Source organism: Ovis canadensis, chromosome X (genome assembly GCF_042477335.2).
Source record: "Ovis canadensis isolate MfBH-ARS-UI-01 breed Bighorn chromosome X, ARS-UI_OviCan_v2, whole genome shotgun sequence".
NCBI lineage: Eukaryota > Metazoa > Chordata > Mammalia > Artiodactyla > Bovidae > Ovis > Ovis canadensis.
In genome coordinates this window covers 73,580,471-73,599,019 of record NC_091727.1, presented here as the reverse complement: position 1 = coordinate 73,599,019, position 18,549 = coordinate 73,580,471, and the positions used below count along the sequence as shown (strand labels likewise).

Sequence of the window (18,549 nt, the reverse complement as noted above, 5' to 3'; positions counted from 1 at the left end):
ACCTCCACTAGCTTTGTTCATAGTGATGCTTTCCCAAGGCCCACTTGACTTCACATTCCAGGATGTCTGGCTCTAGATTAGTGATCACACCATCATGATTATCTGGGTCATGAAGATCTTTTTTGTAGAGTTTTTCTGTGTATTCCTGTCACCTCTTCTTAATATCTTCTGCTTATATTAGGTCCATACCATTTCTGTCCTTTATCGAGCCCATCTTTGCATGAAATGTTCCCTTGGTATCTCTAATTTTCTTGAAGAGATCTCTAGTCTTTCCCATTCTGTTGCTTTCCTCTACTTCTTTGCATTGATCACTGAAGAAGGCTTTCTTATCTCTTCTTGCTATTCTTTGGAACTCTGCGTTCACATGGTTATATCTTTCCTTTTCTCCTTTGCTTTTTACCTCTCTTTTTTTCACATTTATTTGTAAGGCCTCCCCAGACAGCCAATTTGCTTTTTTTTTGCATTTCTTTTCCATGGGGATGGTCTTGATCCCTGTCTCCTGAACAATGTCATGAACCTCATTCCATAGTTCATCAGGCACTCTATCTATCAGATCTGGGCCCTTAAATCTATTTCTCACTTCCACTGTATAATCATAAGGGATTTGATTTAGGTCATACCTGAATGATCTAGCTGTTTTCCCTACTTTCTTCAATTTGAATCTGAACTTGGTAATAAGGAGTTAATGATCTGAGCCACAGTTAGCTACTGGTTTTGTTTTTGGTGACTGTATAGAGCTTCTCCATCTTTGGCTGCAAAGAATATAGTCAATCTGATTTTGGTGTTGACCATCTGGTGATGTCCATGTGTAGAGTCTTCTCTTGTGTTGTTGGAAGAGGGTGTTTGCTATGACCAGTGCATTTTCTTGGCAAAACTCTATTAGTCTTTGCCCTGCTTCATTCTGCATTCCGAGGCCAAATTTGCCTGTTACTCCAGGTGTTTCTTGACTTCCTACTTTTGCATTCCAATCCCCTATAATGAAAAGGACATCTTTTTGGGATGTTAGTTCTAAAAGGTCTTGTAGGTCTTCATAGAACCTTTCAGCTTCAGCTTCTTCCGTGTTATTGGTTGGGGCATCCACTTGGATAACTGTGATATTGAATGGTTTGCCTTGGAGACAAACAGAGATCATTCTGTCGTTTTTGAGATTGCATCCAAGTACTGCATTTCAGACTCTTTTGTTGACCATGATGGCTACTCCATTTCTTCTGAGGGATTCCTGCCTGCTATAATAGATATAATGGTCATCTGAGTTAAATTCACCCATTGCAGTCCATTTTAGTTCTCTGATTCCTAGAATGTTCACATTCACTCTTGTCATTTCTTGTTTGACCACTTCCAATTTGCCTTGATTCATGGACCTGACATTTCAGGTTCCTATGCAATATTGCTCTTTACAGCATCAAACCTTGCTTCTATCACTAGTCACATCCACAACTGGGTATTGTTTTTGCTTTGGCTCCATCCCTTCATTCTTTCTGGAGTTATTTCTCCACTGATCTCCAGTAGCATATTGGGCACCTACTAATCTGGGGAGTTCCTCTTTCAGTATCCTATCACTTTGCCTTTTCATACTGTTCATGGTGCTTCAAGGCAAAAATACTGAAGTGGTTTGCCATTCCCTTCTCCAGTGGGCCACATTCTGTCAGACCTCTCCACCATGACCTACCCGACTTGGGTTGCCCTGTGAGCATGGCTTGGTTTAATTGAGTTAGATAAGGCTGTTGTCTAGTGTGATTAGATTGACTAGTTTTCTATGAGTATGATTCAGTGTGTCTGCCCTCTGATGCCCTCTTGCAACACCTATAGCATCCATCTTATCAAAGTGATCAGTATCAGACAATCCCTGCCTGTACTTTTCAGAATCCTTTTGTTATACCAAGAGATAGTCCTGCATGGAGAAATTACTCTCTCTAAAAAAATTAGGATGGAACAATTCATTACTTCCAGAAATAGAAAAGGAGAGGAAATTGCTAAGCAGTCAACTATAAGGGCATTTCCAAGACATTGGAACAGACAGGTACTGGAATATTCCTAAGGCAATAGGCTTTCTCAAGAATTCAGAAAGAGGAATAACCATGGAGAGTATATTTGAATTTGGGCACATGACACATCATGACTAATACAATAGATCAGGCTGGTAAGATGTATTTTCTTCTTCTCTCCTTCCCTTTAAACACCAATCATCTTGCATGAGCTAGAGGCAGCCAAGCAAGCAGGTGTCAACTACAAATTGGCACTTACTAAGAGCATTGCCCTGGTGGCTCAGATGGTAAAGCGTCTGCCTACAATGTGGGAGATCTGGGTTCTATACCTGGGTCAGGAAGATCCTCTGGAGAAGGAAATGGCAGCCCACTCCAGTACTGTTGCCTGAGAAATCCCATGGATGAAAGAGCCTGATAAGCTACAGTCCATGAGGTTGCAAAGAGTCGGACACGACTGAGCGACTTCATTTTAAGAGAATTACCAATGATTGAACAACAAAGGAATTTGCCATCTGCCTCTACGGAGATTGAACCACATGCCACTCTAGCTGTTTACCTTCAACAATCCCTGAGGGAGTTCAGGGTGGAATGAGGCACTCTGTACTCCAGGGAATATGGTGGGACAGGTCTTTAGATAGTTGGATGTTTTTAGGAACAGATTTTATGATCTCAACCCTTGCATCTCCTCATATCTAGAGAAGCAATAAATCCCTTTATGGTGACATCAGATCCTCATGACTAACAAAAACCATTTTGTAAAATGAATGCTTCATAGTATTGAACTTCCCCTTCACCAAAACCTTATATATTAACTTTCCCCCAAGGCTGCTTTGGAGTGAAGGAGGAAACAGACAGAGCTGGAATCCATCTTAGGCCTATTCATGCTGATCATGCTCGGCCACCTCTCCAATGGATGCTGAACTCTGTGCTTAGTGCCTATGGAAACTACAATAAAAGGATAAGACCCCATCTAGACAGGGGAATCTTGAAGATCACATCCAGGTTACTCATCGCCTAAGAGAAAACACACTCTAATCACCCCTGCCTCCGGACAGGTCATAAATTATTTCTGTATCTACTGGGATGTAACCACAGGCTTATTGATTATTAACTGTTTGAACACCTAACACATGAATGATGGGATTACTGTGATTGTATTTACCCTTCCTTTGTTTTATGTAAGTCTCAAGGAAATTGGGGTGGTGGGTTCAGACATGTATACATGGGGTATAAAAGATTTTCACAAATGCTGGTCAGGGTCCTTGGCTAAGAGGAGACTCTGCCTTGAGCCCACTGGTATAATAAACTGCACTTCATTATCTGCATTGTCCTTCTGAGTGGGTTTGTTTCCCAGAACATGTGGCTATAACATTTGGTGCATGGGCTGGGAAACTCCTCACTTTGAGGAGACAGGTCTCATTTGAGGCCACCCCGAGGCTTTGTGGCTTGAATCTCCTAAAGGGGGGAAGGCTTCTCACTCCACTGGAAGAATTCAGCCTTTCAACACCTGGTTTCTTCACTTTGGCAGGTAGTAAACTGCAGCAAGGGAACTGAGCGCTCAGGTGAGGAGGAACCCACCCGGCAGGATGGAAGAGGGGGCCTGATCACGCCCCTGGGAGGGACTAGAAGGAGCACGGAGCCACAGGGGCCTGGAATAGGCAGGCAGCAGCGATTGTTTGGTACACAGGTCGACAAGTGTTCTAGGGTTTAGGAAGGAAATTTGTGAAGGTCATTTAGGAGGTGTGTCCATGCTGTCCCAGGGAAAATTATTACCAGCGATCACCAGGGGATTTTGGGGATAGGAAACTGGTCCTTGTATGCTCATATTCTGCCCTCCCGCAGGAAGCGTCCCGTGTGCTGAGAAATTCTTGACCCCCTCGGATTTGTTAGGCAAGAAGGAGGGAGATACATAAGTGAGTAGGAATTGGCTTTTCCAGAGATAGCCTTGGACATGGGATATTTAACCCATCTGTGTTTTCATCCACACCTGATCAAGCCCACCAAGGCAGAACGGACTTTAAGGGAGAAACAGTCTTGGACCACCTGGTGTTCTGGTTCAGCTGTGCTGACCGGCAGGTGAAAGCCCACTGATCCCCCTTCTCCCTCTGGGATCTGGCAGGTAAGGCTCTTCTCACCCCAATTAAGAAGGAGGCAGAATGGGAATTTAAGTGTCATTAAGTGGAAGTATCAGAAGTACATAGGGTACTGAGAACTTCATAGACAGAACAAAAAAGGAAAAGTAGAAGAAGGTCTGAGAAGGTAAGAAAGATGGAAGGAAGTGAGAACAGGAAGCCACCTTAATGCCCAATCCAGGGACAGGTGAAGACCTGCAGCAGCGGCTGTTCCTCCACCAGCTCTCCTGGAGGTCTTAGAGCCACCACCTCGGCAGGCTCCAATCCCAGTGACAGAAGCCTCTGGCCAACACTTCCAGGATGCAGCTGCGGCCCAAGCTATACCTGCCTCTCCGGATGAGTACTGACAAGAAAGGGAGGGAGATGTTGGAAGTAAGCAGAGACTGCACTCTGCCAGAGAGCCAGAGGGAAAAAAAGAGAACAGACAAGACATTTGCAATGCTAGCTGCTGCTCTGGAAAAGTCTATCTCGGGCCCTCCAAAAAACCTAATCTGCCCCAGGGACAGGACAGTCTTTCAACTGGTCCCAAAGGAGTCCCCAGGCCCCGTTACAGCCAAACGAGTGTGCCTGGTGCCAAGCTTTTGGCGATTGGAAGAATGAATGTCCTAAGGCAAGGAAGGAAGAGGAAGCTCCCACAGTTGTGGGGCTTGCTGACTTGGAAATAAAATAGGGCTGCCAGGGCTCAGAGATATCAGGTCCCGAGAGCCCATGGTAACATTAAAAGTGGGGGACCAAAACATTGACTTCATGGTGGATACAGGAGCAGAACTGTCGGTAGTAACAAAACCTGTGGCACCACTCTCCAAAAAGACTAACTACCGCTGTAACTGGGGTATAGGAAGAAGAAATGATTAAATCATTTTGCCAGCCCAGAAAATGTCAGATGGGGGTACACCAAGTGATTCATGAATTCCTTTACATTCCTGAGTACCCAGTACCCTTATTGGGAAGAGACTTGCTCTCCAAATTAGGAGCACAAGTGACTTTCTCCCCTGAGGAGAGGCTCACCTTCCAGATGGACACTATGATTTATTTGCTCGCTCTCTCTCAATACCACCCCAAGATGAGTGGAGGTTTCATGAGCTTCCAAAGGAAGAACCTGGTGGGCCAGAAGGGCCTGAGAGAGAGCTAACTCAATTATTCCATGAGGTCTGGGCAGAAGACGAACCCCCTCCCCCCAGGCTGGCTAAACATCAAGCCCCAGTGATAACAGAACTCAAACCAGGCACCATCCCGGTTAGAAAGCACCAGTATCCGCTACTGATAGAGGCCTGGGCCGGCATACTGCCCCACATCAATAGATTGAAACAAGACAGCATTCTGGTGGAGTGCCGGTTGGCTTGGAATACGCTGATCCTGCCAGTCAAAAAGGAAGGAGGACAGGACTATAGGCCTGTATAGGATCTCAGGCTAGTCAACCAAGCTACTATGACTTTACACCCCACTGTTTCAAACCCCTATACCTTACTTAACCTCCTCTGGCCAAGGACTAAAGTTTATACTCACCTAGACCTCAATGATGTCTTCTTCTACGTATGCCTCACCCCAGCGTCATAGCCCATCTTTGCCTTTGAATGGGAAGATCTAGTCGGGGTCACCAAACATCAGCTCATCTGGACTCCCTCACAAGGGTTTAAGAACTCCCCAGCCATCTTTGGAGAAGCCTTGGCTTCTGACCTGAACTCATTCTATCTGGAAGGGTATGGATGTTGGCTCCTACAATATGGGGATGACCTGCTGCTGGCTGCTGAGACCAAGGAAAAATGCTGGAAAGGGACAAAAGCATTGCTCCAGGTGCTGATGAAAGCAGGTTACCTACTGGGTGTTGAAGAAGAAGGCACAGATCTGCAAGGAAGAGGTAAGGTATCTGGGGTTTGTTTTAAAGAAGGACACAAGGTTCCAGACCCTAGTTGGGTCTTATATACTGATGGTACTAGCCTTACAAAAGAAGGACAATGGCTGTCAGGTTAGCCAATGTGGAAGGGTCCATCAAAACTGAAAAGGAATGGTGGGAATTGCCAAGTGGCAAATTATTGGTACTGGAGGAGCTGTCACACAATCTGGTAAGCCAAACACACCAAGCGACCCACCTAGGGCATGCTGCCTGCTCACAGGTTAATGCTGCCTCTCGGGTATTCAGACAAAAACCTCCAGGTATTTAGCTGAAAGGCATGCTGCCCTTTGAACACCTGGGAGTGGACTTCACTGAAATGAAACTTCACTGATACTACTGTTACCTGCTGGTCATGGTATATACATTCTCAGGATGGGTAGAAGCTTTTCCTACCTGGACTGAAAGAGCATCAGAAGTAGCCTGGTGCCTGCTTAGGGAAATAGTCCCAGATTTGGACTTCCTACCAGTATTAGTTCAGACAATGACCCGGTTTTTGTAGCTGATTTAGTACAACAAGCAAGCAAAACTTTAAACATCAAATGGAAACTGCAAACTGCATATAGGCCCAGAATTCTGAGATGGTGGGATGAACCAACCGGACATTAAAGAGACTCTCCAAGTGGATCATAGAGACTGACTGCTCCTGGGTTGACTTGCTTCCAATGGCTCTGCTCAGACTCAGGATGACCCCACAGTCCCAAGGCTATTCTCCATACGAAATTGTGTATGGGAAGCTCCCTCCCATTATAAAACAGGTGTCAGGTAAGGGGGGATAGGATTTCACAGCAGATAGAACTGGGTAAGATAATAAATCGGGTAACTAAGTTTGTACAAGAAAGGGTGTCATTCCCCCTTGGGGAACAGATTCATGAGTTTACGCTTGGTGACCAAGTATGCATCAAAGATTGGAAACATGATTTGCTAGCCTCTTGGTCAAAGGACCCTTATGTTATTCTAACTACCCCTACTGCAGTTAAAGTTGCAGGTATTGTCCCTTGGATCCATCATACGAGGGTGAAGAGAACATACCACGCAGACCCATAAAACGCTGAGTGGACTGCACAGAGGGACCCCACCGACCCTCGAGAGACTAAGACCATCCTTGAGAAGAAGGAAGAGAAGATCCTGGAAGAACCCCTTCAGGATAAAGCTGCACAATCAACTCCTGCTGCTTGGCCTCATCAACGTGATTTTGAATTTAACTTCCATTTCAACTCAGGACAATGTTTTCATCTCATGGGCATATTCCTATACAGACTTCCGTAACACTTCCAACTGCTGGGTATGTAGGGCTATGCCTCTGTCAGTGATGGATGGACTTTCTTGGTGGGTGTCACTGCTCTACCAAGGAGATTTTAAACCACTCTGTTCTTTTCTGGGATGGCAAAAAGAGACTTTCTTCTCTCTTGTTTATCATAACCTCTCCTTGCTTTCTTGGTGTAAAACCTACAGTCAATAGATTCGAGTCATGGGGTTACATTTGATATAAATGCCAGTGTAACAAAAGCTTAACCTACAACAAGCCCTGGTAAATCTACCTTATTTACATGCTAGGTGGACAAGATCCAGGTTACAATGGTGTGAGTATATTGCTGCCTTATTTGTACCCTCTATAGGGACAAGCGATATCATGATTAAAGTAGAGGCCTTAACTAATTTCACAAAACATGCCCTCCTAGATAGAACAAAAGCCATCCAAGCCTTAAATGAAGAGCAAATCCAAATGAGAAAAGTGGTAATTCATAATAGCATGGCTTTGGACATACTCACAGCTGCTCAAGGAGGGATTTGTTCTATAATTAAGGTTGAATGTTGTGTATACAATCCTGACTTATCTAGCAATGTATTGACTGTTTAGATGACATGAAAAACCAGGTAAAAACAATGTCAAATGAAAACATTCCTTTCTGGACTTCAGTCCTATCTTGGATGAAGGGCAATTGGTGGAAAACTATATTTACCACTGTTATAGTTACCTTGATAGTTCTGCTTTTTGGACCCTGAATTTTACAATGTGTTATGAACTTTGTAACCCAAAGGTTGATGTCATTCTCCCAAACTGGCAGCCGGAGAGCCAGGGTGCAATATATCCCTATGAATGATGCTCATAATATGAGTTAAGAGCATCAAGAGAGGAGCATGAAGGAGGAAACAGAGCTGAATTCCGTCTTTGGCCTGTTCATGCTTATCACGCTCGGCCACCTCTCCAATGGATGCTGAACTCTGTGCTGAGTGCCTATGGAAACTACAATAAAAGGATAAGACCCCATCTAGACAGGGAAATCTTGAAGATCACATCCAGGTTACTCATCGCCTAAGAGAAAACACACTCTAATCACCCCTGCCTCCGGACAGGTCATAAATTATTTCTGTATCTACTGGGATGTAACCGCAGGCTTATTGATTATTAACTGTTTGAACACCTAACACATGAATGATGGGATTACTGTGATTGTATTTACCCTTCCTTTGTTTTATGTAAGTCTCAAGGAAATTGCACCCCACTCCAGTACACTTGCCTGGGAAATCCCATGGACTGAGGAGCCTACCTACAGTCCATGGGGTCACCAAGAGTCGGACACGACTGAGGGACTTCACTTTCACTTTTCACTTTCATGCACCGGAGAAGGGAATGGCAACCCACTCCAGTATTCTTGCCTGGAGAATCCCGGGGACAGAGGAGCCTGGTGGACTGCCGTCTAAGGGATCGCACAGAGTCAGACACGACTGAAGCAACTTAGCAGCAGTAGCAGCAAGGAAATTGGGGTGGTGGGTTCAGACACGTACACATGGGGTATAAAAGATTTTCACAAATGCTGGTTGGGGTCCTTGGCTAAGAGGAGACTCTGCCTTGGGTCCACTGGTGTAATAAACTGCACTTCACTATCTGCATTGTCCTTCTGAATGAGTTTGTTTTCCAGAACATGTGGTTATAACAGGAACAGTCTCTCAGAGCTATCTGAGATGCTGGGCTGCAGTCTTCATTTTGCCCCAAATAAAACTTGTGGCAAGTTGTACATTTTTTTTTAGTCAACACAGGGAAGAAAGGCATAAAAAGGATGTTAAAGAAATAGGAAAGAAGCCATCCACACATAACCTCCTCTCTATGATCACTTCTCACTTCAGGCTTCCAATCATGAGTCAGATTCAACTATAAGCAGAGTGAGAGGTCAAAAATGCAGTAATAGACTAGATTTCTGTTTGTATACTTAGAATTAGACGGTTTATCCCTGAAAGTGACCACAAAAACAGTGAGATATGCCCAAGATATAAGCCATAAGCACAATATGAATGTTCTACAGAGCTCAGGTAAAAGCTCAGGTTAGGGTTAGGCTTAGGATTTCATTACTTCTTAGTAATAGTGAGCATAAAATAGAAGAAAAATACAGTAAAAAAGAAGCCTCAGTCAATCTAACAAGGATTGTCAACAAAGATTTTTTAAAAATGGGAAAAAAACTCTAGAAACTGGCAAAAAGAAAGACACCAAATAAGATTAAGAAATAGGTCTAAATATAATCATAATAATAGGCAATGTAAATGATGTAAATTCATTATTAAATGGCAGATGCTCTCAGATTGGGATTGCTAAATCCAGCTATATTTTGTTAACAAGAGATAAAACTCAAATGAAAGTTGCAAAAATTACATAGAAAAAATATACAAGCAAACAGATTTAAAAATGAAAAGGGATGTGCATATGAAAAGTCCCAGCCCAAGTCAGTGGAGAGTTCCGGATAGATCAAAACTTACACTATTGATGGCATCCCACACTGAGTAGAAGTGACCAGGGCCTCATGCTTCTGCCACCTCAGCTCAGTTATTCACTAGGGCCTCCCTGGTCCCAACACTGAGCCCCAGCATCTCACCAGCTTCTTATGGCTGAGCTGCTAAATTCCTCCTGCACGATATCTAAGTGTGCATGTGGGGGCTGCAGTAGATCACGGAGAGGTACCCAGAGTAAAGCCACTGTCATCAGAACAAGAAGGTGTTTGCGTCAGAATGAAGTTGAAGTCAGTGGAACAGAATAAACCACAAACAACATCAATACTAGACTAGACCATCAATAATGTCTCTTTTGCTGTTTCGCATATATGGTCATTATTAGCATCTTAGCATCATTAGAAAATGCACTGGTCATAGCAAACACCCTATTCCAACAACACAAGAGAAGACTCTACACATGGACATCACCAGATGGTCAACACCAACATCAGATTGATTATATTCTTTGCAGCCAAAGATGGAGAAGCTCTATACAGTCAATAAAAACAAGACCAGGAGTTGACTGTGGCTCAGATCATTACCTTATTACCAAATTCAGACTCAAATTGAAGAAAGTAGGGAAAACCACTAGACCATTCAGGCATGACCTAAATCAAATCCCTTATGATTATACTTTGGAAGTGACAAATAGATTTAAGGGCCTAGATCTGATAGATAGAGTGCCTGATGAACTATGGAATGAGGTTCGTGACACTGTACAGGAGACAGGGATCAAGACTATCCCCATGGAAAAGAAATGCAAAAAAGCAAAATGGCTTTCTAAGGAGGCCTTACAAATAGCTGTGAAAAGAAGAGAGGCAAAAAGCAAAGGAGAAAAGGAAAGATATAAGCATCTGAATGCAGAGTTCCAAAGAATAGCAAGAAGAGATAAGAAAACCTTCTTCAGCGATCAATACAAAGAAATAGAGGGAAACAACAGAATGGGAAAGACTAGAGATCTCTTCAAGAAAATTAGAGATACGAAGGGAACATTTCATGCAAAGATGGGCTCGATAAAGGACAGAAATGGTATGGACCTAACAGAAGCAGAAGATATTAAAAAGAGGTGGCAAGAATACACAGAAGAACTGTACAAAAAAGATCTTCACAACCCAGATAATCACAATTATGTGATCACTAATCTAGAGCCAGACATCCTGGAATGTGAAGTCAAGCGGGCCTTGGAAAGCATCACTATGAACAAAGCTAGTGGAGGTGATGGACCTTCAGTTGAGCTGTTTCAAACCCTGAAAGATGATGCTGTGAAAGTGCTGCACTCAATATGCCAGTAAATTTGGAATACTCAGCAGTGGCCACAGGACTGGAAAATGTCAGTTTTCATTACAATCCCAAAGAAAAGCAATGAAAAAGAATGCTCAAAGTTTCACACAATTGCAGTCATCTCACATGCTAGTAAAGTAATGCTCAAAATTCTCCAAGCCAGGCTTCAGCAATACGTGAACTGTGAACTTCCAAATGTTCAAGCTGGTTTTAGAAAAGGCAGAGAACCAGAGATTAAATTGCCAACATCCACTGGATCATGGAAAAATCAGGAGAGTTCCAGAAAAAAAACATCTATTTCTGCTTTATTGACTATGCCAAAGCCTTTGACTGTGTGGATGACAATAAATTGGAAAATTCTGAAAGAGATGGGAATACCAGACCACCTAACCTGCCTCTTGAGAAATCTGTATGCAGGTCAGGAAGCAACAGTTAGAACTGGACATGGAACAACAGATTGGTTCCAAATAGGAAAAGGAGTACGTCAAGGCTGTATATTGTCACCCTGCTTATTTAACTTCTATGCAGAGTACATCATGAGAAACACTGGACTGGAAGAAACACAAGCTGGAATCAAGATTGCCAGAAGAAATATCAATAACCTCAGATATGCAGATAACACCACCCTTATGGCAGAAAGTGAAGAGGAACTAAAAAGCCTCTTGATGAAAGTGAAAGAGGAGAGTGAAAAAGCTGGCTTAAAGCTCAACATTCAGAAAATGAAGATCATGGCATCTGGTCCCATTACTTCATGGGAAATAGATGGGGAAACAGTAGAAACAGTGTCAGACTTTATTTTTTTGGGCTCCAAAATCAGTGCAAATGGTGACTGCACCCATGAAATTAAAAGACGCTTACTCCTTGGAAGAAAAGTTATGACCAACCTAGATAGCTTATTCAAAAACAGAGACTTTACTTTGCCTACAAAGGCCCGGCTAGTCAAGGCTATGGTTTTTCCTGTGGTCATGTATGGATGTGAGAGTTGGACTGTGAAGAAGGCTGAGCACCAAAGAATTGATGTTTTGAACTGTGTTGTTGGAAAAGACTCTTGAGAGTCTCTTGGACTGCAAGGAGATCCAAGCAGTCCATTCTGAAGGAGATCAACCCTGGGATTACTTTGGAAGGAATGATGCTAAAGCTGAAACTCCAGTACTTTGGCCACCTCATGTGAAGAGTTGACTCATTGGAAAAGACTCTGATGCTGGGAGGGATTGGGGGCAGGAGGAAAAGGGGACGACCGTGGATGAGATGGCTTGATGGCATCACTAACTCGATGGATGTGAGTCTGAGTGAACTCTGGGAGATGGTGATGGACAGGGAGGCCTGGTGTGCTGGAATTCATGAGGTTGCAAAGAATCGGACACGACTGAGCGACTGAACTGAACTGAAGTGAATTAGCATCTTACTAAATTCCATATATATATGCATTAATATACTCTGTTGGTGTATCTCTTTCTGACTTACTTTACTGTGTAATAGGCTCCAGTTTATCCATCTCAATAGAACTGATTCAAACGTGCTCTTTTTAACAGCAGATTAATATTCATTTTTAATATGTATTTTCTCTTTCATCACTTTAGGTATGGCCTGCCATTCCCTTATGGCCTGAAGAGCTGCTATTGAAAGATCAGCTGTTATCCTTATGGGAATCCCCTTGTGTATTATTTGTTGCTTTTCCCTTGCTACTTTTAATATTTGCTCTTAGTATTTTATCTTAGTGAATTTGATTAATATGTGTCTTGGGGTGTTTTGCCTTGGGTTTATCCTATTTGGGACTCTCCGGGTTTCTTGGACTTGGGTGACTATTTCCTTCCCCATTTTAGTGAGGTTTTCAACTATTATACCCTCAAGTATTTTCCTATGCCCTTCCTTTTTTCTTCTTCTGGGACTCCTAATTCAAATATTGGTGTGTTTAACATTGTCCCAGAGGTCTCTGAGGTTGTCTTAATTTCCTTTAATTCTTTTTTTTTTCTTTTATCTTCTCTGCTTGATTTATTTCTACCATTCTATCTTCCACCTCACATACCCTATCTTCTGCCTCAGTTATTCTACTCTTGGTTACCTGCAGAGTGCTTTTGATCTCAGTTATTGCATTACTCATCATTGATTGACATTTTTATTTCTTCTAAATCCTTGTTAAACATTTCTTGTATCTTCTCAATCCTTGTCTCTAGTCTATTTATCTGTCACTCCATTTTATTTTCAAGATTTTCGATCAGTTTTACTATCATTATTCTGAATTATTTTTCAGGTAGACTCCCTATCTCTTTTGTTTGGTTTAGTGGGCATTTATCATGATCCTTTACCTGCTGAATATTTCTTTGACTTTTCATTTTGTTTAGATTGTTGGGTTTGGGGTGGCCTTTCTGTAGGCTGAAAGTTTGTGTTTCCTCTTTATTGTGGTGGTTCGTCCCTGTGGGTGGGGTTGGACTAGTGGCTTGTCAAGGTTTCCTGGTTAGGGAAGCTTGCATGTTTTCTGGTGGATGAAGCTGGAGCTCTTCTCCCTGGAATTTAGTGGCCAGTAGTGAGTGTTGATTTGCTATGGGTTTGGTGTGACTTCAGGAAGCCTATATTTTAATGCTCAGGTCTCTGTTTTTGCATTGCTGGCGAATTAGCATGGTATTTCTTGCTCTGGAACTTGTTGGCTCTTGGGTGGAGATTGGTTTCTGTGTAAGTATGGAGGCTTTTAGATGAGCTGTTGTTGATTGAATTTCTTGGGAGGCAGGAGTTCTCTGATGATTTCAAGTTTTGGATTTAAATTTCCTTCCTCTGGCTTTCAGTTTTATTCTAACAGTAGGCTGAATACTTCTCTATCCATACAGCACAGATGATAAAACATCTAGTTTAATGGTGAAATAATTCTCCACAGCAAGGGACGCTCAGAGAGTGTCACAGAGTTACATGGAGAAGAGAAGAGGGAAGAGGGAGATAGAGGTGACCAGGAGGAGAAGAGGGGGAGTCAAAAGGGGAGAGACTAATCTAGTCAGTGATCATTTCCATATATGCTCTCCACAGTCTGGAACACCCATAGAGATTCACAGAGTTAAGTAGAGGAAAGTACGGGGAAGGAGAAGATAGAGGTGACCTGAGGGAGAAAAGGGAGAGTCAAAAGTGAAGAGAGCAATCAAGCCGTTAATCACACCCCTAAGTGAAAATGGATACTGAAGATTAGATTCTTAAAGGTAAAAAATTGATAACAAATACCAAAAAGCAAAGATTAAAAATCTCAAGTAGAGGTAGATTCTCAAAGATACTATATTAAAAATACAAACCAGAATTCATCCCCCAAATTATATATATATATATATATATATATATATATATATATATATATATATATATATAGTCTACTGTAAAAAAGGTCTCTTTTTGCAAGGTTATAGTAGGTTTAAAAATTAAAATTAAGAGACTAATAAAGAACTTGAATTTAAAAAAATATTAAAAAGTGATTATAGTAAAAATATATCTTGGAATTTTTCTGGAGATGTTTTGGGCAGTGTGGCCTCAATACAGTTTCAGATAGTTCATTTTACCAGCTTGTCCTTGTTTTCAGAGGGGGTCTATAGTCCCCCTCCAATATTTAGTCAATGTTAACTACAGGGTTTTAATCAGTTGCACCTGTCATTTCCAGGGCAGTTCCCTCTTCTTTGTTTAACTTCCTCTGTTCGCAAGTCTCTTCGGTGTCTAATTTCCTCCCTGACACAAGAGGCCAAAGGTGGTCACTTATTTAGGCTCACTTGTTCTGCTGTGTTGTAGGGAGGGAGGGACATTGCAAAAAATATTGCTGGTGTGTGTGAGGAGTGTTCTCAGTGTATGGACCACAATGGGTTTGCCCCAGTTCATGGCATGTGCTTTCCGGCTCTACCCTGCTCAAGCTCCAGGGTACTCTGCATGGCCACTCTCCAAAGTGGACCTTGCATTTATTGCATTTCCCAGGTCTAGGCTGCTCAGGTTCAGGTTTTTGGGTACTCCACAAGGGTACAGACTCAGTTGGGCATTTGTTTTGTGCCCTTCCCAGGTCCGAGCAGCTCAGGTGCTTGGTAAGCACACTGTCCCGGGTGGGTCGTGCATCTTAATCACCTCCCCTGTCCCAGCTGCTAGGTTTCCCCGTGTGCCATGAGAGCACTGTCTCAGTTATGCCGTGTGTCTCCTCTGGGACGCTGACCTCAGGCCGTGACACTGCTGGCAGATGCTAAACTTCCAGGATCCCAGGAAGATGTGGTTAGCAACTGGGAGCCTACTCAGAATGTGGTGAAAGATGACGGTCTCTGGGGCCGAGATTGCCCCTTGCCTTTTGGCTCTGGCTGTCCTACACCTGACTCTCTGCCTTCAGCAAGGGAAAGGGCCCTATTAGCAGCCAGCTAGCTCTCCTTTGGTATTCACTCAATCCTTTCTTCTTTGAGCAGCCTGGCTGCTTGTCAGCACCTTTCAAGGGAAAGTTCTCCTTCCCCTCCCCCACCTCTGGCAATGCCACAATTTGGGTTGCTATCTCACATTAGCTCCCTCGGGTCGTCTTCAGGGCATTCAGACCTGGTCCTTACCCTAAGCACCAATGATGCAGTCCGTGCCTCCCTGTCCAGCCCCCTCTAGCTGGTGGCAGAGGCGAGCATCTGGGCTACTTCTCCTCTGGGAGTTGCAGTTAGTCACATATTTTGTAGTGCTTTTCCCTCCCAGTTATGTTGCCCTCTAAGATTACAAAACTACCCCCAGACCTTTCTGTGAGAGGGTTTCCTACTGTTTGGAAACTTCTTCATGACTCCCTCCCTAGGATGGATCTCTGTCCCTAATTCTTTTGTCTCTCTCTCTTTTTTAAAAATGTTTTATATTTTGTCCTATCTCATTTTGAACAAAATGGGCTGCCTTGCTGGGTGTCTGGTGTCCTCTACCAGCATTCAGAAGTTGTTTTGTGAAAGTTGCTCAGCATTCAAATTATCTTTTGATGAATTTGTGGGGAAGAATGTGGTCTCCCTGTACTATCCCTCCACCATCTTGGGCATTCATGGAGTTTTCAATCATGTTTGGAACCATCCATTAAATATGACAAAGATCATAAAACTCTGTCTCTGAAGACACTAAATGAGCAAAACCTGGAAGGAGAATTTTTCAATGTCGGAATCGTGGCTGATGATGTAAAGTTCAGAGCACACACAAATATACCATTGCCCCCTATGGTACCTAATTTAGAAAGCTTTTCAATAAGCTTGATGTTGATATCTCTTCAGTAATAGAAGCAGATTTTTTTTTGCCATTCTGATATATTTGAAGAGGTATTCAATTATATGTAAATGGTTAAAGGCTTCTGTGGGGAAAAAAATGTTAATTTAATGATGTCATCGGGTCAGATTCTTGGTATCCGATTTTTGGATAAACTGTTCTCAGAAGTTGGACGTGTCCAGTCCAGGCAAAAATAATGACCAATCCAAAAGCAAGTACTACCTCAAGATCAATTACCCCACTGGAGATGCTGCTGACACTCAGGATGAAGACAAGGAGGAACTCGGAGACCAGGACAATAGTCCCTCCAATGACACAGTAGAAGGCATTTCTCCCCCTGCCCCTGCAAGTCAGAAGGACAGTAAAACGCCCAAGACAATGTTCAGAGTCCAGGAAGCAATCTTGAAAGAGCTGGGGAGCAAGGAATAGGGCAAGTTAACAGCTACCACCAGAAATTCAAATCCATGGAGACCGCCAAGTCCAAGGATCTGGGATACCAGACCCCTCAATGCCTTAACATTGAGCAATGAGATGGGAAAAGTGAAGGATGAACGACTCCAGGCTGGACCACAGCTGCCAGCAACATGAAGTTCGGGTACCTATTGGATGACCATCACCAGGAACAGATCACCTGCCAGGCCTGTGGGAAGACGCTTTCAGATGAGGGCTGGCTGAGGAAGTACAAAAATTTGCACATAGCCGACCGGCCCTTCGTCTACAAGATGTGCACTACAGGCCTCATCACCCAGGCACACATGAAGGATATAGTATCGTATAAGAAACAAATCGCCAGTCTAGGTTCGATGCAGGTTACAGGATGCTTGGGGCTGGTGCCCTGGGATGACCCAGAGAGATGGTATGGGGACGGAAGTAGGAGGGGGGTTCAAGATTGGGAACACATGTACACCCATGGCAGATTCATGTTGATATATGGCAAAACCAATACAGTATTGTAAAAAAAAAAAAAAAAAAGAAGCACCTGAAGACCCATGCAGCCTACAAGCCCTATAGCTGCAAGGTGTGCAGCAAATTGTTCATCCATGCTCCAGACTTAAAGAAGCATGTGAGGGCTTACAGCAAGGAGAGGTGCGTCCTCTGTTACATATACAATAAAGCCTTCAAGAACAAGTCCCACCTCAAGGACCACGAGCAGAGGCACAATGACAAGACACCCTTCATGTGTGGCTACTGCACCAAGGCTTTCACCAAGGCATTTGATCTGAAGCAGCAGGAGAACAATGTGCCCAGTAAGCGGAAGAAGGTCATCCCCAGTGCCATGCAGTGTGCCATAGCCATAGAGGCCAAGCAGCAGCTGGAGGTCATCACCTTTAGCTAAAACCAGGGGACTGGGGTGTTTGTGGCAGGGATGCTCAGCCTGCATCTTCATCCATAAATGCCAGCCACTGCATTTTGGTGGAAACTTCCAGAGCGTTGTACTTGCTGGACTTAAGGCAGTGCTTGGTTGGGTGTTTTGAAAACTTTGCAAGGAAATACAGTTCACTGTCCAGTCTGGTGTCTAGTATTCATGGTGCCAGTAAGCACCTGCTCCCTCTTTTTATGATTTCTGGTTTTAATTTGAGAACTCCTGTGTCCAGTTCAAGAAGTGAGAGACTTCTTTCCCTTTTTTAAATTCCCCTCTCCATCGTTTGCACCAAGGAGTGCATTGTATAGAATGATAATTGAGTGAATGGATTTCCTGATCATCACCATTCTGTGTGACATAGGACCACAAAGGCATTTTTAAGAACTTCAGCGAAAGTACTTCATGCAGATGCAGAAAATATGGGTGAGTCATTGACCGAGACCACTGTGTGCACAGATATAAAAGCAAGTTCTGAAAATGCAAAGAATAAAATAAAAATTTAAAAACTGAAAAGGAATGTAGTAATATAAATATCTGACAAAAGAAATTCAAGGAAAAAACCCTTTGATATAAAGTTAGAGATGACATTGATCTTAAAGGACCTGACATATTCGATAAGATGGGAGCTTAAGGAAGCCAGAATGATACATGGAATTCTGGCCTAAATCAATCTGACAGTGGAGTCAAAGATTCTATGGACCCATGTCATCATTATTTCTGCAGTCCATGGGTAATAACTGGGTTGGAGTATTCAACATCTGGCAGAAATCTTATATTGGATCCCCTTCCAATGTAAAAGCAACACAGTGATAGGCAGTCATCACTGAATTTTGGATGTAGTAGTATATTACACTTGAAATACTATTCTTACCCATTTATCAAGACATTTAAAAGGCTCAATTTTGAGTAAGGCTATGA

At 43.0% G+C, this 18,549-nt stretch overlaps 1 pseudogene; it reads left to right on the top strand.

Moving 5' to 3' along the window:
- Positions 1–6,072: 6,072 nt before the first annotated feature.
- Positions 6,073–17,604, top strand: LOC138930751 (zinc finger and BTB domain-containing protein 14-like; annotated as a pseudogene).
- Positions 17,605–18,549: the final 945 nt, after the last annotated feature.